Source organism: Acartia tonsa, chromosome 8 (assembly GCF_053477335.1).
Source record: "Acartia tonsa isolate MP-2025a chromosome 8, ASM5347733v1, whole genome shotgun sequence".
Classification (NCBI taxonomy): Eukaryota; Metazoa; Arthropoda; class Copepoda; order Calanoida; family Acartiidae; genus Acartia; species Acartia tonsa.
The window spans coordinates 43,896,804-43,919,428 of record NC_137267.1 but is presented as its reverse complement, the minus strand read 5'-3'; the positions used below and the strand labels follow the sequence as shown (position 1 = coordinate 43,919,428).

The window sequence follows — 22,625 nt, the reverse complement described above, 5'->3', positions numbered from 1 at the left end:
CCCTCAGACCATCCTGTTGTATGAATCCAACATTAATCCGGCATAATCCGTTCAAGAATTTACCATTTCAATTTCATTTCTCCATGGGGGTGTGCGGGGATATATTAGGACACTTTTTATCTATTCGAGTGACTGTGACCCTAGCTATAGGATTTTATTAAGAATAAAAATCTGAAATATTTTTTCAATATGGCTTCGAAAACGATTATTATCTGCTGGATTAGAACCAGTACTCTTTCATACTGAAAAATCATTTTTAGCATCGTATTACAGAAAATTTACCTTGAATGTTAAATTAAAATCCTAAAATTAATATTAATTTTGTTAGCCCTACCCTTTGGCCCCTCGGGGTTAACAAAACTGGGTTAATCTTATAATTTTTTATTTTAATATCCGCGGAATGCTGTCTATAATACGATGCGATGAATAACTATTATATGTCGACTTTGATATTTAATTTTCTGCCCAAAGTCACATCTATGCAAAAATCATTAAAAAAATGTTTTTAATATGTTTGTTTACAAAAAATCTTCCAAATTTTAAATGTCTGTTTGTTTGGTAGGTGAACTTTTTAGATGCTTGATTTAGTACAAGATTTAGATTTACGAAGATTTCCTGTAAAAAAAAAAGTATTTTTTGGATAGGGGATATCGTTATTTTAGACAGCTGTGAGTATCAATTTTATGGAGTATATGAAAATCTGGTGCAACATCCAATTAATGATACAACGATTTATTTTGAAGATTTTTTTAACCCTTTTTTAAACAGTAAGGGAGGAGAAATAGATCTATAAGCCCTAAATATCATTAGCTTCCTAAGACAGAAAAGGGGATATTAACCAATAATTTATTTTCTTATCACTTTTTCCCTGATTAACAAGTTGTACATACGTTCACATAGAAAAGAATTGTAGCACAGGGATATAAAGGGATAATACTATGGACGATAAATTGATGTACATCCCCAATGATATTACACAAAATTCCCTCTTCTTTAGTTACTATTATTGGTTGAAACGTTTGGACACTCAACTTAATGAATCAACAAATCAAAAAATCATTAAAAGTCCTCAAAGTTGTTAATCTAACGAAAAAAACATTATTGAATCTTTAAGGACAAGTGCAATAAACAGTCCAATGTCCTCTTCCTTCCTGATTAAATTAATCCGAGGATACCAAGGATAATGTCCATGGGCATTAAAATCATTTTCTTCCCAAATAAATCAGAGACTATATAGGCCTCTTTAACTAAATTTAAGAATACTAAATTTTTCTCACGTTTTACCTCCCCTATTCGTGTAGTACTTAGATCTGTAGAGAAAAGAATAGCTTGAAAACAAACTCATCAATTAGCAGAGCTTTCATTCGATGCCCCATTTAACCTCCAAATAGCACAACACTTTGCTTGCTCTCTCTTTCTTAACTCTTCGTAGTATTCAGGTATCTATAGGGATAAGACAATGGCCGATTAATTAATGTACATCTCCAACTTAATGAACCAAACAATCAAAGTCCATTAAAAGTCCCCAACAAGTAAGAAAAGGTTATCGCACAACTTTGGGGACTAGTGTAATAAACAGCCCATTTAAAAGTCCCTAAAAGTTAAAAAAAGGTTGTCATAAAAATTTGGGGACAAGTGTAATAAACAGCCCACTTTCCCCTCTGTGATAGTATTACTATTTTATAAGGATTAAAGAAGTAGTTAATATGTATTTAAAAATCATTAGGTATAGTTCTGGGGAGAAATTTGACACCATTAATAACTACTTTGTATCAATGTACAATAATATACAATGCGATTGTTGTAAATAATGATCGAATTAATCTTCTATTCCTCTATCTCTGGTCTTAAGAAAAAGTTATTGGCATTGAAAATTGATTTGTTTATTAACATGTTTTTGCAGCTTCTATGCTTATTTGTTATGTTTTTTTTTAAGGTATATAACTTTTATTTTAAATTTTTGTGTAAAAATTGTTAGAAAAAATCTATTATCTGATTTAATATTTTCTAAAAATCCATTGATTTTTATTATTTCTTTCCTTAAATTTAGTTTAAAAATAAATATCGAATAGAAAAGATAAAAAAATTGCATTTTTGTTCTGTTTTATATGTAAAACTATATAAGAGTGTACATCTTAATTTGTTGTAAAAACTAGATTCATAATAATTAGATCTTCTCAAAAATAATTTTACCTCTCTTATATTTTATATCTATAAGTGAAAATAGGTACAATAGCATGTTGTAATAGTTGTCAATTAAGAAGGCTTTTAATTTTATTATATTTACGTAAATAACAAAAAAATGTGAATCTTTTGGGCTGCTATGTCTTCTACTAACGTCTATTATACAAAAATCCGCATGAGCTTAATATAAATAGTTAGAAATTATGCATCTATATATGCAAATATGTTGACCTTTGCAAAACAAAATTGCGGGGAAATGTGTCCCTCTTAATTAAGTTCTCTGTGTGTGTGCTATGAACAACTTAGTATCTTTAAAATGCTTAACCCCCAGCTTGTAGGAACCAGTACGCCCTCGAGAAATAGCTTAAAACCGCCGTATGGCCTTTAAAGCTTTCCTATTGCTGAGGCCTGACTATCTGGATGCTTTTGCTGATGATAATAATGAAATTTGGCGACTGCTATTGAATTTTAGGCGTCTTAAAATCGCTTCTGCGAATTAAAAAACGGCTAAAAACAGCGGCTGTAAAGCCTTAATTTCCCCTGTGTACTGTCAGGTATCTAAAGGGATAAGACCAATGACCGATAAATTGATGTACATTGATTACAATTAGTGGTTGAAATGTATGAACACTCAACTTATTAGCCAATCAAAAGTCCAAAAGTTGTTAAGCAAACGAATAATAGTACATACGTTATTATAAAACTTTTTAGACTAATGTAATAAACAGCCCATTGTCCCCTTTCTCTCTGGTGTACTGTACTGTCACCCATTACGTTTTTCCCTCAAAATTGTGCATCACTTAATTATGATTTAAGAAGAATATAATTTATGAAATTTTGCCTACTTTTTAAATAACTCTAACCCATCTACCTAAACATAATATACATTCATTCAAGTCTCAAATTAGGTTGGCAAGTAAAACAAACAATGTAAACATTTTAGCAAAAATCATATATTTTACGAGTTTTCATTTTGTTTCAATGATTTCATGATTTTCAAAATAACCGCATCTGTATATTGTTTGTTCATTGCTAGTTTGTACAATCCAATTAAGATATAATACAAATTTCCCAAAGTTTTTTAGCAAACGAATGAAAGAACGTGTTATATATGTACAAGTCCAAAGGCATTCCCTTCCTCCCCCCGAATTTTTTGTGAAGTTTATTTTGTAGATTTTAGAGAGAAAAAAAATTCTGTCCGTTTGTATGACATCCTAAAATTTGGATGTGGCGTAAATAATCTCCCATTTTATGTGATATGCATGCTTATAGTGTGAACTCTATTTTAACAGAGTTGTGGCCACCAAGGGGGATTAGCCCCCGCAGGGTCACCAATTTAGGCTGTTTCCCCTCAAAGTGCCTTGTCGAGTAAAGAAACCCAATCCTTAGTTTAATAATTTGAAATTAAGGGAAGTTTGATTTTTCGTGTGTTTACTTTTTACTTTAGGCAAGGGTAGGACACCCTTGGTAAAGGCCCCGCATGATTAAGGCATAGGAATCCACCCCACCCTTATTTTTTATTGAAAATATGGGAGGGGGGGTTTATAAAACTGATTTTTAGATACTATATAAAGATTTAATTTTGATGCTGTTAGAACGCCACAAAATGTTGGGTATACCTATATTACACAAATTTTAAGTGCATCCGTTTTTCATCTCAATCTCAAGCTGTGGCCATTTTTACATACAGTTTTTTTACTGCACAGTTTCTGTATAGATTTGCATGTCTGTCTGTATGTCACCGAAAAATCATAATTTTATTTCCTTATTCTTTGTTAATATTTAAGAAAAGCTTCATTTTTGAAAAGTAATCTTTGTCATTGTCATATTCAGTGATTTATTTACAATAAAGAAAAAATCATTGTCTTTTATGGACATAATATTCCTTGTTTTTAAGGTTGTGTTTTAATAATATATATATTAAAAGCATTATTAGCTTAGTTCTCAATAATTTGAAAAAAATAGTTTTAAGATTGTTCTTGATCTACCTATAACTTTATATTATAAAGGATTCCTTTTTGAACAATACATACGCACACTGGTAAGTTGTACAAAATTATTCAAATGGAATCTAATAGATAGTGATATTTGTACTAAATGTTATGTAAAAAATGATTCAGATCATGCAATTTTTTTCTGCAAATTTCCGAAATACTTCGCCCATTGTCTTGCTATTTTTCTAGATGAAATTTATTTCCAAGGTTGCCCTGAGTTCATTTTCCTTAAAGAAAATTTCTTTCTTTTTAACATCTATTATGAATGCTTTAAAGGTGACGATTTTGCTCAAATTTCGATGCTCATTTTAGCAGCTAAAGACAGGGCGCTAAAAATTAGTAAAGAACCTTGTCTATCAAGATGGAATGAAAACAATTATTTTTCTCAAACATTGCTTTTAGCTCAATTCTGTTCAAAATTATTAGATAAAGGTGGTATATCAACATATCTCATTGAAAAATTTATTAATTTTGTTTTGAAATATAAAGACAACACAAAATATTTTAGTATTTGATTTTTAAACTGTCTCCAAATATAACTAGATAATTTTTTTACAATATATTATAATATCGCTTGTTATTATCAATTTATGTGCTATTTTATAAACTGTATATATTAATAATCCAAGACTATGTGATTTAATTATGTATAGTTTGTTCTTAAAGGAATAAATTATTAAATAAGAAAAAGATTATTTTTAATAAAAGTAAAAATGAATTTAATATTCAAATATTTTTGCATGTTAGTCAGTAACCATTCTTCTAAAGGCTACCTTACAGTATTGTTTTTTTTAAACTATAAAGAAAGAATCAAAAAACAAAAATAAGGTCCACACTAGATGCTAGGGCCCTAGTTAAAAATCCTCCCCCCTCGAAAACATCAAAACTAATTTTGAATAAGCTTTACCTTTACCGTAAAGACAAATGTTAAAAATTTAACTTTTGAAAAGAATTCAATTATTTTCCCCAACTTTTTCATCATAAGATAGAAATCTCCTGAGTGAATATGTGTCATTTTTAATAAGACTTTCTGAGCTTTACACTTGGACTTAATATGCCATAGCTCACTTACTTACCATTTTTAGGATTCCTTTTACGAATACGGGGGGGGGGGGTTGTATGTAATTGTATGTACACGTCGTTTTTCCCGCTAAGGTAGATTAACTGTGAAACGGAGAACGTAAAACAGACATTTACCCCCCATATTTCATTTAGAAAAGAAAAGATTTCACTCATTATTATAAATGTCTCTATGTTTAGTGAATTTAGTAAGAATAGAAAACTTGAATTAGATCTAATATATATGGATGAAACACTTTGTTACATATACAGAATAATTAACAAAAATGTCTTCAGAAAGAATTAAACAATTTTTAAAAAAAAGGGCTGTCTTATTGAGAGAGAGAGAGAGAGAGAGAGAGAGAGGACAATGGGCTGTTTATTACACTAGTCCCCAAAGTTTCATAATAACGTTTTTCTAATTGTTGGCTTAAAAACTTTGGTTACTTTTGTGAAATTTTATTGGTTGGTTCATTATGTTGAATGTCCAAACGTTTCAACCATTAATTTCAATCTAAAGAAGAGGTAATTTGTGTATCATCATTGGGGACGTACATCATTGATCATTGTCTTATCCCTTTAGATCCCTGTGTACTATTCATCTATAAAAATAGCCTAATACCTGTCATGAATTGATCAAAATGAATAATTTAAAAAACTTTATCCATTTTTCGCAAAATTGCATTTTAAAAACTACTATAAATACTTAGTATGAACAAATATATTTCTTTTCACGTCAATTTTTGCATTTTCTCGCTGTCTGTCATTGTCCTTTTGTCATTATGTCCTTACATTTTTTTTACATATTGCTTAAATTACATATTTTTAAATAAAAAAGAATGATCATTCGAGTAAAATAAGACAATCATCTTGTTCCAAAGGTAGGCCTGACTCTTTAGATCTCAAAAACTGCACAACCGTTATGTTATCAATTTTCTACTGTCGTTTTTCTCATAAAAAGATCCAAAATACAAAAAAAATCTTATGAATTTCTGTGAAAAAGATTAAAAAGAAAAGAATAAAGGTTAAGACTCAGGGGTTTAATGATAGACCAATGAACGATAAATTAATAGTTCCTCCTATTTTTCTATTTAAACTTTTTGAATCTAGTAAGTTTTAGGTGTTAGGGAGGGTTGTAGATTTTCTAAAATTGTCATTTCTTTCGCAGGGTGATTCTCAGGGATCTAAAGGGATAAGACAATGACCGATAAATTGATGTACATCCCCAATTATGACAAACAAAATTACCCCTACTGCAGATTAAAATTAGTTGTTAAAACGTTTGAACTCAACTTAATGAATGAATCGATCAAAATTCACTGACTCCCTAAAGTTGTTAAGTCAACGAAAAAGAAAACGTTAATATGAAACTTTGGGGACTAGTGTAATAAACAGCCCATTGTCCCCTCTCTCTCTCTCTCTCTCTGGTAAGACTTGAGGTTTGTTAAAATTCAGAGAAGTGACGACATATGATAAAATCAACGTCAACTAAATAACCCTTTATTGGCGAACTATTTTTATAAATGGACTAGTACATTAAACATTTATTTATAAAAATAAAATAGCCTAAAACCATTTTAGGGCCTATAAAAGTTTTACTGTAAAGGAGAACTTAAACGTACCTCTTTATAAAAAATGATCTAAAACCTGCCCCTGTCCACAGAAAAATTGGAGAAATTGGGCTGTTAATTACACTAGTCCCAAAAGTTGTATAAAAACGTTTTTAATTCGTTGGCATAACAACTTTGGGGACTTTTATTGAATTTTATTAGTTGGTTCATTAAGTTGAGTGTCCAAATGTTTTTACCACTGATTGTTATCTACAAAAGGATTAATTTTGTGCATCATCATTGGGTCTGTATATCAATTTATCGGCTATTGTCTTATTCCTTTAGTTCTTTGCCTTGTTAAATTTTGATTGACAGATTTGTCCTTTAAATACTAGGTAACTTAATTTATTTGCAGCTATTGCCATACAATCTCTTGTTTTCAAGTCTTGTAAAAATCTAAATTATTTTGATTGTTATTGGATTAAAAAATTTCCAATGACTTGTTCAAAAAATGTTGAAATCGTTATTTTGGGGACAGACAGAGATAATAATTTGGATCATTTACTTCAAATCTTTTCCATAAATTGAGCTCTTCTACATTCCTTACCTACCTTACTCACAAATAAGAGGGATCACGGTTTAACAACAATAATAATGGATCAGTTCGTTCATCCAGTAGGAGTTGAGGGTATGTGGTGAATTGGTCAGATCATCATCATCATTGCCTTTTAGTTCTCGGCAGAACGTAGGCCATGCACAATGGTTCTCCAATCTTCCTTTTTTTGGGCACGTTTTGAGGCATTGCTGAAAGATGGAATTTTCTTTTCTTTCAGTTCACTTAAGAGTTCCCTCCTCCAGGTTGTTTTTGGTCTACCTGGTTTCCTCTTTCCTACGTGGGGGTTCCAAGTCAAGGCTTGATTGGTTATATCATCATGCCCTTTCCTTAGAGTGTGCCCCAGCCATCTCCATTTTCTCTGTTTTATTGTCAGTTTAATGTCTGACATATCACTGCGCTCTAGAAGCTCAGCATTTGTGATCTTATTTGGCCAAAAGATCTTGTGGATTCTCCTTAGACATTTATTGACATATGTCTGTAGCTTGGAGACCACTGCTGTGTTTAGGAACCAAGTTTCAGCCCCATACAGCAAAACAGAGAGAACATTTGACTTGAACAGTCTTAACTTGGTCTTTATGGAGATGTTGTTGGAATTCCAAATTATGTTCAGGCTGGCAAAGGCTGTCCTAGATTTGTTAATTCTAGCTTTAACATCTGTTAAAGTGCCTCCAGCTTCATCAATTTTACTTCCAAGATACTCAAAACAATCTACATCCTCAAGAATTTGGTCTCCAATAGTAATTGGTTCTTGGGAATTTGCATTTAATCTGAGTATTTTGGTTTTAGGAACATTTATTTCTAGTCCAACTTTCTTGGAAGTTTCAGCTATCCTGTTAGTCCTTCTTTGCATTTGACTTCTATTGCTTGTTAACAAAGCGATATCATCAGCAAAGTCCAGATCGCCTAAATATTTGGGATTGCCAAATAGCTCCCAACGAATGCCATCATTACTTTCACAGTTCTTCAAGATCCAGTCAATGGCAAGGAGGAAAAGGAAGGGAGAAAGAAGGCATCCTTGTCTGACGCCTGTTACAATCTCAAAGAAGGTTGATAGTTTACCTTTATACATTACATTTCCACCTCCTTTATGATAGATAGCTTTAATGATATTGATTATCTTTTCTGGAATGCCATAGTGTCTGCAGATTTTCCAGAGAGATCTTCTGTCTAAAGAATCAAATGCTTTTTTGTAGTCAATGAAGTTTACAAAAAGCTCAGAGTTCCATTCCTTGGATTGCTCTATGATGATTCTTAGAGAGGTTATCTGATCAATAGTGGAACGGTTTGGTCTAAATCCAGCCTGATTAGGTCTTAGCTTTTCATTAACCTTTTTCTTTATTCTATTAAGAAGAATCTTACTAAGGATACGGCCAGGTACTGAAAGGAGCATTATCCCTCTGTAGTTTCCACATTGGGTCAAGTCTCCTTTTTTGGCTAGTATTGAGATATGTCCATTCTTCCAGTCCTCTGGGCATAACTCATCATTCCATATCTTTGTGATCAGAGGAAGGAATGCCTCAGCAGATGTATCTAGGTCTGCTTTTATGACCTCAGCTGGGATGTTATCAGGTCCAGCGGCCTTGTTATTTTTCAAACTTTTAATGGCCTCCTTGATTTCCAATAGATTTGGCGCTCGACAGTCAATGTCAAGTGCATCTGAGGGTGGAATCTCAGTTTCTTCCTCTGGAACTGGAAGATTTAGCAGTTCAGTGAAGTGCTCTGCCCATCTATTTAGAATATCTTCATCAGTTTTAAGGAGTGAACCATCCTTGTCCCTGATGTGTGATCCTGATTTGTGTACTTTACCTGCAATGCTCTTAGTAATCTCATAGACATCTTTCATTCTATTTTGATTAGCAGCATTTTCTGCTTGCATAGCAAGGTTTTCCAAGTGTTCTTTTTTGTCAAATCTGACACTTCTTTGGATTTCCCTGCTGAGCATCTTATACAGGTCTTTATCTTCTGGAGAGTTTCTGGAGAGTGTCTTTTGTCTTACCTCTCTTCTTTGATCCATGAGATCAATGGATCTTTGAGTGATCCACGGCTTTTGGTTAGCCTTTTTAAAACCTAATTTTTCTTGGCTAGTATCATTATAAACTTTTTTGATACCTTGCCAAATATCTTCAACTCCATCATCCTCTTGAAGAGTCAACAACTCAAATCTGTTCTTTAGAGTGAGCTTAAACTCTTGTAGCTTTTCAGAGTTTTGAAGGGTTGTTAAATTATACTTTTTCCTGGGGTTAGGCTTTGTGTCCTGCTTTTTAAATCTAAGCCGAACTTTAGAAGATAGAAGATAATGGTCTGAATTAACATCAGGTCCTCTTTCAACCCTGACATCAAGGAGAGAACCTTTAAAACGTCTAGATATACAGATGTGATCTATCTGATTAAAGGTTCTTTGATCTGGTGATCTCCAGGTGGCAGTATGAATCTTCTTGTGTTTAAAGATGGTTCCACCAATGACAAGTTTGTTTTCAGTACAAAAACTTACAAGTCTATCACCATTGTCATTTTCCTTGCCATTACTTAAGCCTAGGCCATATCTGCCCATGACTTCTTCTAAATTCTCATTATTACTCCCCACTTGAGCATTGAAATCACCTAGGAGCATGGTCAGGTCCTTTTCTTTATGACCATTTTTAAATACAGAGTCAAGCTGGTCATAAAATTCGTTTTTGACCTCTGTATCTGCTTGTTCTGTAGGAGCATATGCTACTATTATTCTCAGATTGATGTTTTTATCTGAGGATTTGAAGTAAGCCTCCATGATTCTTGGACCATGGGGTTGCCAACTGATCATGGCCTGCTCTGCTTGCTTGGTCAGCATAAGAGCCACCCCTTGGTTATGTCCTAGATCCTCATTCATATGGCCTGAGTAAAGTATTTTCAAGCCAGAATGATGTTTAAACTCTCCATTATTTGTCCACCTTGATTCGGTGATAGCCAGGATATCAACCTTGGCTTTAAGCATTTCTCGGCAAATGTTTTCTGTCTGGCCTGACTGAAACATTGTCCGAACATTCCAGGTGCAAATTTTTGCTGGTCTGCGGGAATTCAGAATCATCCGCCTGACTGGTCCTTTAGCGGTTTCCCAGCCAAACATCATATTGTTGTTTCCAACCTCTACTTCGTTCCCGAGCCCAAAGTTAAATTGGTCTTTACTTTGTGCAGATTGAACGTGAGCAGGTTTTTTCTAGGGAAGGATTGTTAGCCCCACCCAAACCCCCTGAACTGGGGGAAGTGACCAGAATTCAGTCTGGCATCTACCCTAGGACCTTTCCAGCACAGTAGGACTCTTCTGGTGTAGCTCCTAGGATCATTGATGCACGGTGCAGGATGGACGGCGTGCACGTAACTGGTCTCCCATCCCGAATTGGTCAGATGGGGAATCGTTATTTTAGCCAGCTATAAGTTTCACTTTATTAGAGTTCATGATAATCTGGTGTTTCAAGTTCCAAGTAATAATAAATCTATTATAATTTAAGAAAATTTTCCTATTATGGCAAAAAAGAATGTGTTTTCGCTGAGGATTTTTAAGATTATTTTGGACGATTTTTTTTTGGCAAAAAATAACTTTCATAATACATTTTTTTCAATACCTAATGCCCTTTATCCCTTAGTTTATATGTAATAGAGGTTTATTTATAGATATATTACTTTTTAAACAGTCACATATCTGGACACATAAAAAGTTATATTTTAATGATATCATAATAGTTTCATAGTTCATAAAATTTGTAATTTTTCAAACAATAGAAAACCTAGAAATATTGCAAACATTCTTGGAAATTTATTGATATTTATTTGAGTGAAACAAGCATGAAAATATTTGTCATATTTGTTTTGTGTGTGTGTAGTGTATATATATGAAGCCCGGTCAATCCTTTTCAATTTACGGTGTTGTTAAATTACCTTTGCAAACTACCCGCCGACTACATTTGACACCTGACCTCCCCTCTCCCCTTTCCTCCAGTATTTCCCCCCTTTATATTCATTTTTAAAGATGTCACTAAGCCCCTCCTTCTTTATCTTTAACACATAACCCTCCACCCCCCCCCATCTTTAGGATTTTGTCTCTTAATAAATTTCCTCCTTACTTCCCCCTTTTTTTTCTGTTTCCAATTTTTAGAAGTGAAAATATTCTTGATGTTGGTTGTTTGGCTATCAAATTATAAAGGACGGATTCAAGCTAGAGACGTCAAAAATTAACTTTATTTATCAGCTACAATTTTGAATATTATTGGAATTGATATAATATTACTTGGATGTTGCACAAGATTTTCATGTACTCTGATAAGATGATGCTCGCAGCTGGCTAGTAAAACGATATCCCCCTCTTTACCCCATCCCATCCCCTCATACTGGATGAACGAACTGACCAATACATGAGAGCCATATTTGCAAAATCTACGTATTTTTCCTATCCATTAATATTGGGAATACTTTTTTTTTTAATAAACAGACGCAACCTTCAGATAGCAAACTTTCAGTGAAAGGTCTTACAATTAAATGTTTGAATATTTTTATTTTCCGCTATTAAGTATGTTGTCATCCTTGTAAAGATATGAGGTCAAATAGTAAAAATGATAGTTAAGTATTCAAACTGCTTATTTCTTCACGGTTTAAATTGAGGCTAGAGTATTTATTGGGGAAAAATTGGAAATATATTCTAAAACAAGGATAACTTTGTCCATACGTAGCGCAGCTATGTCAAGCTTTAATTGTTTGATAAATAGCAATATTAGTTCTATCAATTTGCAAGGAATCTATAATACAAAGTAGAACGATGTCTGTCTGTTTGTTTGTTTGTTTGTAGCGAAGGATCTCGCTTACCGCTGAACCGATCGGGTTCTCCTTTACAGGGTAGCTTCTCATAGGTCCCGGGAAGGTTAATAATATTTTCTTGGGGGGTGGGACACCCCCAACCCCCCAAAAATGAAAAATACCCCCCTCAAAAAAAAAATTTTCTTCTTTTTTAAACTAAAAATAAAATAGTGGGGTCGACTACCCCCCCCCCAAAAAAAAAAAAAAATAATTCCCCCCAAAAATTTTTTTTTTCTTTTTTCTTCTATATCTAAGATACGAAAATTGGTTTGATCAAACCTCTTGGGGCAAAGCCCCTAGAGGCTAGGGGCGAAGCCGCTAGTAGTTAATAAACCATAAGGAATCAGACGGACAGACACTTGTTATGTTGTAGCTTCGCTACTAATTTTGGAAATATTTTAAATGCTGATTTTTGGTGTTACACGTTAAACTTTGAAATAGTTTAAAAATGTGATTTATAAAACAAATAGAACATTCTATACCTACTTAGGGAAAAAAATATTTATTCTGGGAGCTGAATTCAAAAAGTATATTTTCTTTTTATAATGATCATCATTGTAAAAAGATGTTATATGTATGTGTATCTGTTGTTATTATAAAAAAAAAGAATTGGGTATCAAAAAATAATTATTTTTTTTTTAACTGTTGAAAAATTTAAAAGTAAAATTATTTTAGATGATATTACTTCCTGTAGCATTTTGGTTATTAAACAAACTTTTTCCCTATTTTACTGTTAATTTTTATTAAAAGACAATAAAAAAACATCATTTGAAAATATTTCCCTATTAACTTTTTCTTAATGATTAGTAGATTTAATTTTCCCAAAGGCCAGGTATTTCATTAGCAATTTTAATGGCTGTTTTATCGACAAACAAGGCAACAACATAATAAATATATCAACAATTTGTAGATAATTCAACAATTTCTTATCTTATAATACATGGGTAGTTATGGGAGAATTTTAACAATTTTAAGAATATTTACAAGGGCTCGGCAGTTGTTTGTTTAAAAATAAGTGGCTTAGTTAACGAGGAGGGAAGAGACATTGGACTTTATCGAATTAGAAGTACCCAAAACTGAATCAAAACTTTGGGTACTTTTCTTGAATTTTGATGGCAAGTTAGTTTCAAATTAGTTGTATCCAAACTTTTAAACCAATAGTTTTAATTTACATATGGGGTCATCATGTTATCCTCATTGATAATGTAAACAATGTATCATCCATTGTCTTATCCCTTAAAATCCCTGTCTTAACGCGACAATGGATGTCGAGCCTCGAACAGGAAAAATGAAGTATTGGTCATTATTATTATGTGGTATTGTGATTAAATAATTAATTATTGTATCACAACGTTTTCACATTAATGCTAAAAGTTATTTCAAACAAATTATATAGAAAAAAAATATTTAGGTTTTTTTTATGAATAAAGAAAATGTCTTAGCTCAAGATAAGGAGGAAATATCGAAGAGAAAATATTGCAATTTATAAAATAATCTTTACTGCGACAAAATGTACTGTTAAGGATTTAAATGATCTTGCTATTTTAAGATTTTAGCTTAACTAAATGAACGTCTTTCTCCTATCAGTTCTGAACATGTCCAAACAAGGCGTTTGTGAGATTGTAAGTAGCGAGACTACTCTGTGATTAGGACATGTTTGTGCGTCTGTCTGTCTGTGATCAATACCTTTATAAAATAACTGCAGCTGCTTTGCTTTGTTGAGCGCAAAAAAATAAGTTATTAGCTGGATCTTTAAATCATTTTAGTGGTGAGCCAGATCGGGGTGAGCGGAATTTTAGCCAATCACAGCGCGGCATTTCATAAAGAGCTGTGCTCTCATTGGTGGAAAGTTGGCTCACCCCGTTCTGGCTCACCAATAAATTGATTTATAGATCCAGCTCTTGTTATTTATTTATCTTTTTATTACTGCGCTACTTATACACATAATTGTCCTTGTGGATAATTTATGGATAGGTCAAGAGAGTGGAGAAAGGGTATTTGCAGGGATCTGAAGGGATAAGACAATGTAAGATAAATTGATTTACTTATCCAATAATGATAAACAATATCCCCTTCTGTAGATGAGAAATATTAGATTAATAGTTAAAATATTACTAGTTCGGAATCAAAATGCAAAGTTTTGGGGTCAACGCATGAAGATTTAGGCATCAATTTAATTTACAGTCCAATAACCCCTCCCTCCCTGTATATTGGGAAAAACAATTAGTAAACAGGGGAGACGAAGATTCAAGATTAGATTTGTACAGGAAAAATGAATAAAATTTGAGAGAATAACAATTTTTGGGATACATGTATCACATCTTATTATAGATAATTTTATTCGAATAATAAGTTAACCGTAGGACTTCTGTGCTAACAAAATGGAATTAATTATATTTTTTTATTTTACTCTCCGTGGAACTCTGTCTATTATAGAAAATCTTCTACATTTTATCATGTATTGTAAAGTTTTTTATGATTTTCTAACTTTTTAACTGTGTAAGAAATCAGGGATCTAAAGGGATAAGGCAATGGCCGATAAGCTGATGCACATTCTCAATGATGATACATCAATACCCAAAATTGTTAAGTCAACGAATAAGAATACGTTATTATAAAACTTTGGGGACTAGTGTAATAAACAGTCCATTGCCCCTTCTCTTCTCTGGTAAGAAATGCTTTATTGCCATGGGGGAAGTATATGAAAATAAACATAGTTATACTGATATGTCTGACACTATTAATACAGCATAATTTTACTAAATTCTACGTTAGATTTATATTTTACAGCAACGACCATTCCCTTAACGACGTATTTCTGGGCAAATTATGTACCTCCCCAATACTGATACACAAAATTACCCCTTCTTGTAAATTACAATTAGTGGTTGAAATATTTGGACACTCCAATTAATGAGCCAACCAATCAAAATTAAATAAAAATCCCCAAAGTTAGTAATCCAACAAATAAGAAACCGTTATTATAAAACTGTGGGGATTAGTGTGATAAACAGGTCAATGTCCCCTCCATCCCTGGTAATTTAGAGTCCTCCTTAGTTTATCAAATAAGTAAACTGCAAGTAGTTAATCCTAAGACAAATGCAATCCCAGATAGGACTTTAATATCCTCAAGTTGAATTGAAGCGTACAGACAGCTTTATAAACTTGTCTCAGCTCCACTGACAGCCTACAGGCCTCCAGCATAGCTACTCTATAAGTTTTATAATAACGTTTTCTTATTCGTTGCTTAACAAATTTGGAGACTTATTGAATTTTGATTGGTTGATGAATTAAGTTGAGTGTCCATACATTTCAACCACTAATTGTAATTTACATAATGGGTAATTTTGTGTATTATACTCGGGATGCACATCTATTTATCAGCCATTGTTTATCCCTTTAGATCCCTGCCATAATTCACTATGTTCGTCTGTCTATATTAGGAAAACATGATTCTTTTTGGATTCTATTAATGAAAGAAGCATGCAATTTTTTTTGTGACGATTCCTCTGAACTAATAATCTGATAATCCATCTTTCCGCAAAGCCACAAGAGAACTACATATTATTAGAAAATTGTGATTTGACGACGGGATTTTTTTCTGTGATGATTCCTCTGGCCAATAAGCATCAAGACGATACACTTAACAAATAATATTGATTTCAATAACATCAAAATTCATAATTGTTATTTATTTTAATACAATATAATATACAGCTGATCCTTAATTTCTTATTTTTGCCCCTTAACTAAAAAGCTTAAAGTTAAACCTGCTAAATGAAGCAAAGGTGTAGCCAAAAATCCCGAGATAATTTTTCTTTTTTAAAAGCGAAGCTTTTCTATAATTAGGGTCGGTCCGTCCGTCTGAGATAGATAGCTTTTATTCGTTAATTTAGGCATGTTAGAATTGTCCTATCGATTTCAAACTTTGCATGATGATTCCTGTAGTAGTTACATACAATTTTGCGTCGACTCTTATACTTTTATATTCTGATTATTCAGTTCAGACACTATACAAGTGTTAATGTCCGTTTGTCCTACCGTTTTAGTGCTTCGCTTTTATGGATGTTGTCATCCTTGTTTTATCTTGCATTTAAATTATGTATATCTGTTACATTAAAAACTTCTAGATTATTTAGCATACCTAAAATACTTGGATGTTTTGAGGGATCTAAAGGGATAAGACAATGGCCGATAACTTAGTGTACACCCCCAATGATATTAAACAAAATAATCCTTTCTTTAGATAACAATTAGTGGTTGAAACGTTTGGACACTCCACTTCAATAATGTCCCCAAAGTTGTTAATTCAATTAATAAGGAAACGTTATTCTAAAACTTTGGGGACTTGATAAATTAACAGCCCAATGTCCCCTCACTCCCTAGATGTAATGTAGTACGATCTTAAATATCATTAAATGCGATAAGGAAAGTGCAATAGCTAGCTTATGATAAAATGTAGAGAATATTAATTATTCACGTATAACATAATTAATTTAAATTCTTTACCTTCATTACGTTAACTTCTTAATTTAACATTAGACAAATTTTTGCAGGTGTTTCTCCGTTTAAGCTAATAAGGTGTTTTTGTGATTTATGCTTTCTGTTTTCTTTTTTAAAAAGTGTTTTGTCTTTTTTCAAGTCAAATAATAAATCGAAATAAACTTTACTTTTTCGGAGATATCTGTTATATCTTTAGAAGATTTTTTTTGAACATTTTTATGTTGTTTTTCAAAAACACTTATATGTACTTACTAGGGAAAGAATGTTTATTAATAATGTAATCTTTAATATTGTGGGGAGTGTCAAGTAATTTTTGAATCTTTAATAACCTGTGGGCAAATGCAGGGACGTCTAAGCTTTTTATTTTGACATTAGCGGGGAAGGGTGCCATCACCCCTTTAACCAAAACCTTTGACGTCATGGGCTTGTTTTTTTGCATAATTTTAACTGTTTTAATCTACAATTCTAAAATATCGTTCTTTTAATTAGTAGACAAAATCTATAATGAAGCTATCTTACTAGATTGCCCAATATAATGACTCAATTATTCTTGCCATCAAAACTAAATGACAGCCTATAAATGTAATTCATATCCACCCAAAAAGCTTTTACAAGTAAAATATAGAAATCCATCAAAATTAATTTGGATTCGTATATAAGGTAACGCCCATTTTTTGGTTTTTGAGGTAATCGTTGTAATTGTATTTCATGTAAATTTATATTGAAAGTAAATTAAAATAGAACAATGATGACATTTTCTATGAAATCGAAGCCTTGGGGCAAACAACTGCTTTCATTTTAGTAACCGTGAAAAGCTGTCTATAATATATTGCGATAAATAACTAATCCCATAATTACTTGAATACTAAAAGCTTGAAATTGCTTTACTTAAGAATTGGTAACTAATGGTCTTAGGAATCCACAATCACATTCCAAAATTCATGTAAAAATGTATGCACGGATTTTCTGGTAACGATTATAAAGTTGCCACATTTTTAAAATCACATGAAATCATAAAGTCAAAAAATCGATAGGACAATTCTAACATGCTTGTATTATCGACAGGGATATCCTTTGAGGACGGGCGTACTAACGGACAGACAGACGGAGCTCTATACCCTAGTTATAGAAAAGCTTCGCTTCGGATAAAATACTTAAAACCTAGATTTTTCTAACTGATGTACTTTGTTCCAGGGAGGAAGGGGACATTGCGCTGTTTATTGCACTACTCCCCAAAGTTTTATTCGTTGGGTCAACAACTTTGTGACTTTATTTTTGATTGATTGGTTTATTAAGAGTGCCCAAACGTTTTAACCACTAATTGTAATCTACAGAAGGGGTAAATTTGTGTATCATTATTAGGGATGTACATAAATTTAACGGCCATTGTTTTATCACTGAGAAATCTGACTTTGCCCTGTTGAAATATTAAATTTCATTACTCTGTAAGGAAAGTTTTTAATTCTTTTAATTTCCCCTTATATATACCAAAGTAATGTTGAAAAGTATTTTAAAAATTCTAACGCAATCTAACTTTTATACTAACTGTTTAGCAGTCAAAATTAAAGATCTTTGCTTGATTTTCTTTATTGGTAACTATAACAGCACGCTATTGTACAAGGGATAATACTTTGATGATAATTCTGTAATTAGGGTAAAACACTGGAGGGAGAAAGGGTTAAATAACTATCTCCCCATCGTATATCAACCTTGTGCAACCTTTCTATTGGGTCATTGAAAAATGGTGTCGCTTATATTAACACAGCCAATTAGCAGAAAATAATTTAGAAGCAGACGAAAAGGGTCATTGAAAAAGGAAGGAAGATATTTGTCTGTATATACATCTAAACTATAGATCTGTTATTCTGCAGTACTTCTGTAAAACTACTTTGATTCAGTTTTTAATTTGTTGAAACATTGTGGCAGCTTTTAAACATGAATTTGATGAAAGATTCTTTGCTTCAGTTTTATTCAGACATTTATTAATTGGGAGGGGAATAAAAATTAATCTAATTTAAATGGTAAAACTTAAATAGAATACATCATTTTATATTTGTTTTAAAAATATCACTCTTATTTTGTTCTTTAAATTAGTACCCAAAGTCTTATAAATACGTTATCTCATTCAATGATTCTATAACTTTGGGTACTTGTGTTGAATTTTAATAATTGAAAGTAGTTATGACCAAACTTTTCAACCAATAATTTTAATCTACAGAAGGGATATGTAACAGAAAGCATATTTTTTTTTATAGATTATTGATGTTGCCTCCCTTAGGGAGAGGACATTATGCTGTCTATTACACTTGTCCCTAGAGTTTTATAATAACCTTGTTAATCGTTGGCTTAACAGCTTTGGGAACCTTCCTTAAATTTGATTGGTTGGTTAATTGAGTTGAGTATACAAACGTTTCAACCACTAATCTACATAAGGGTTATTTTATTATTAGAGATGTTTATCAATTTACCGGCCATTGTATTATCCCTTTAAAACCCTGCTTATTTCCTGTAAAAGAACATATTTTTCTCTTAATATAGTTGTATTCCTGGGATTTACCCTTTTCTAGCACCCTATTCCCAGAAAGCCTAGCAATATTTGTTGTTGTAAATGAACTGGGATAATTTTGTCCATCATCATCAATATTTTTGATGAAAAAAAAGAACAGTTTTTCTCGTATTTATTCGAATCCGGTGGATAGGAACCGGTTCTCATCCATACGAAAAAACTATGTCTATCATTGTATTATATCCAGCTTTGTACGAATATAGAAATGTACAATCATAAGATTAGAACTAGTTTTTTTAGCCCGCGCCTTCGGCACCTCGGGGCTAAAAAAACTGGTTTTAATCTTATAATTGTACATTCTATATCCGCGGAAAGCTGTTTAAAATACGATGCGAGAAATAACTATTATTCAATTTGTTACATTAGATAGCATAAGCAATGCAAAAAGTAGGAATCTAAAGGGATAAGACAATGCACAATAAATTGAATCAAAATAACCCCTTTAGTAGAATAAATTTATTGTTTTTAAAGTTCAGACACTTCTAGTTTTGAGGTAACAAATCAAAATTCAAAAGTACCCAGAGTTTTTAAGCAAATAAAAAAGGTATCGTGATTATAAAATTTTGGTATTAGTGCACCATTGTCCCGTCCCTGCCTGGAAAAAAGGAAGGAACTATTGACCTAGTTATAGAGAAGCTGCGCCTGGCAAAAAGTTAAATTCATCTTTTTCATATGCCTCAAGATGATATGATAAAATTGTTGTAACTCAAGTCTTATGGCTGTTTATGTCCGCAAAAAAATTTGCGCTTTCACATTAATTGCCCTATTGAGCACTGAAATCACCCCACCCCCCTCTTAAGTCTTTCATTTGTGTGTGTTTTTCCTTTAATTAAGTTTAGGTTAGGTTATATTGGGTTTTGAATTGCCCTGTTTGCTGGGTTACCGCAGGGGTAGGTGTAGAAAAAACTTACCCCACTAAATTATTTTATTTTTATTTTAAAAAAAAAGATGGGCATTGTTCAACTAGTACTTTTTGTAAAAGCTCCTTAGCAAAAACTTTTATCAAAATGTAAAAAAGGAGATAATTCAAAATTATACCAAATATTTAAGCTAGGTTTTAAATCAAGAGGACAATTATAACATGAATATAAACAAGAACAAAGCCATCAGCCAAAGATTCGTTTTAAAAATAAGATAGATGGATAAAAAGATATTGAACCAATTTGAAGATGAAATAAACAAACATTTAGTTTATTTGCTTTCACAAAACAATGGGACCTCGTTACCAAGCAAGTTCTGTTTACACCTCACAGTGGGGCAATGTGCAAATAATTGGACAAAAATATATTTTTAGAAGATATCAAGAAATATTTTGTACTAATCTCTCAAAGGGAAGGTATAATGAAATGCATCCAAATAAAAAAAATTACCTATCTGTAGATTAAAATTATTAAAAAGTTTAAACCCTATTAGTTTAGAGCTTAGAATAAAAATTCAATAACTTAACCGCAGTGACAGAGGGGACAATGGGCTGTCTTTTACACTAGTCTCCAAAGTTATACAATAACGTTTTATTTGTTGGATTAACAACTTTGGGGACTTTAAATGAATTTTGATTGGTTGCTATATTAAGTTGAGTGTTCAAAACGTTTCAACCACTAACTGTAATCAACATAAGGGGTAATTTTGTGTATCATCATTGCGAATGTATAACAGATTCCTTGTGATTGGTACAATTTTAAGCCATGGTAATATTGTCCAGAAAAAGGCTGGGCCTACAAACATGAATGATGAACCCATTATTGGGCGTTTTCAACAGAATTCATAGTTATAACCCTTTTATGTTTAACTGAACCCATTCACAGCTTTCCGCGGATATTAAGATAAAAATTATGAGATTAATTTTATGATTTTTATTTTAATGTTTGTGGGAAATTGTCTGTAATACGATATTATATATCATTTTCAGTACGGCATACTTGAAAATATTTTCTTAATTTCTGTTTAATTTTTTTGTAATGAAAGAGGTCGTTTTCAACCGAATGAAAAACTAGTATGAATCGTAATTCATAGGATGTGATGAATAAAGTAGTAATGTTCATGCATTAAACTACTTTTTATCATCACAACAAGGCGAATTAATTGTTTAAAAATCAATCAAAACCACGAAAAAGGATTTAGTTTCCAAAAATTAATAAAAATAATAAAATGAAAGATAAATTTGTCTTTCTCCACTAATATTTCACAGTTCGACTTTGGAGGATTGCAGACTACTTAAAACCAGGGAAGGAGGGTACATTTGACATTAAATTACAATGGTACCCAAAGTTTTTTCTACTACTATACCTTATTTGTTAGCTTTAAAATTTTGGGTACTATAGAAGTTCTAAACTAGTAGTGGTCATTATTTTCAACCAACAAATTCTATATACAGAAAGTGTAATATAGTTTATCATCATTTGGGATGGTCATAAATTCATCATCCATTGTCTTATCACTTAAAATCTCTGGATAAAACAAAAAATACATTTCAAAATAATCCTGTTATTGCTGTGACACTTAAGAATATATTTATTCCTTTTTTTTGGTTTAAATAAATATTTTTCAGACCTGAAAACTACCTAATTAGGTTATGATGTTTTATTACAATTCATTGCCTTTTTTTGTTCTTTAATATAAAAAAAACAGGTTTCTTTATTTTGATAATTATTGTTTATTAGATATTTTTATGGTTATCATTAATTAGATTGTATGTATATCTATCTATCTATATATCTGTATGTCTGCCTGTCTATTTGTCTATCTGTCTGTCTGTCTGTCTATCTATCTATCTGTCTGTCTGTTCGTCTGTCTATCTATACATCTAACTATCTATCTATCTATCTATCTATCTATCTATCTATCTATCTATCTATTTATCTATCTATCTATCTATCTATCTATCTATCTATCTATCTATCTATCTATCTATCTATCTATCTATCTATCTATCTATCTATCTATCTATCTATCTATCTATCTATCTATCTATCTATCTATCTATCTATCTATCTATCTATCCATCTATCTATCTATCTATCTATCTATCTATCTATCTATCTATCTATCTATCTATCTATCTATCTATCTATCTATCTATCTATCTATCTATCTATCTATCTATCTATCTATCTATCTATCTATCTATCTATCTATCTATCTATCTATCTATCTATCTATCTATCTATCTATCTATCTATCTATCTATCTATCTATCTATCTATCTATCTATCTATCTATCTATTTATCTATCTATTTAACTATCTATATATATATATATATATCTATTAATATCTATCTATCTATTATACATTTATATATCTTTCTTTCTACCTATCTATTAATCTATC

General features: G+C 31.8%; 1 protein-coding gene across 11 annotated transcripts in view; it reads left to right on the top strand.

Annotated features, from left to right (window-relative positions):
* LOC145327042 (protein held out wings-like) overlaps positions 1 to 22,625 on the top strand; it is a 158,691-nt gene that overhangs the window by 94,590 nt on the left and 41,476 nt on the right. The gene's annotated exons all lie outside the window — the stretch shown is intronic.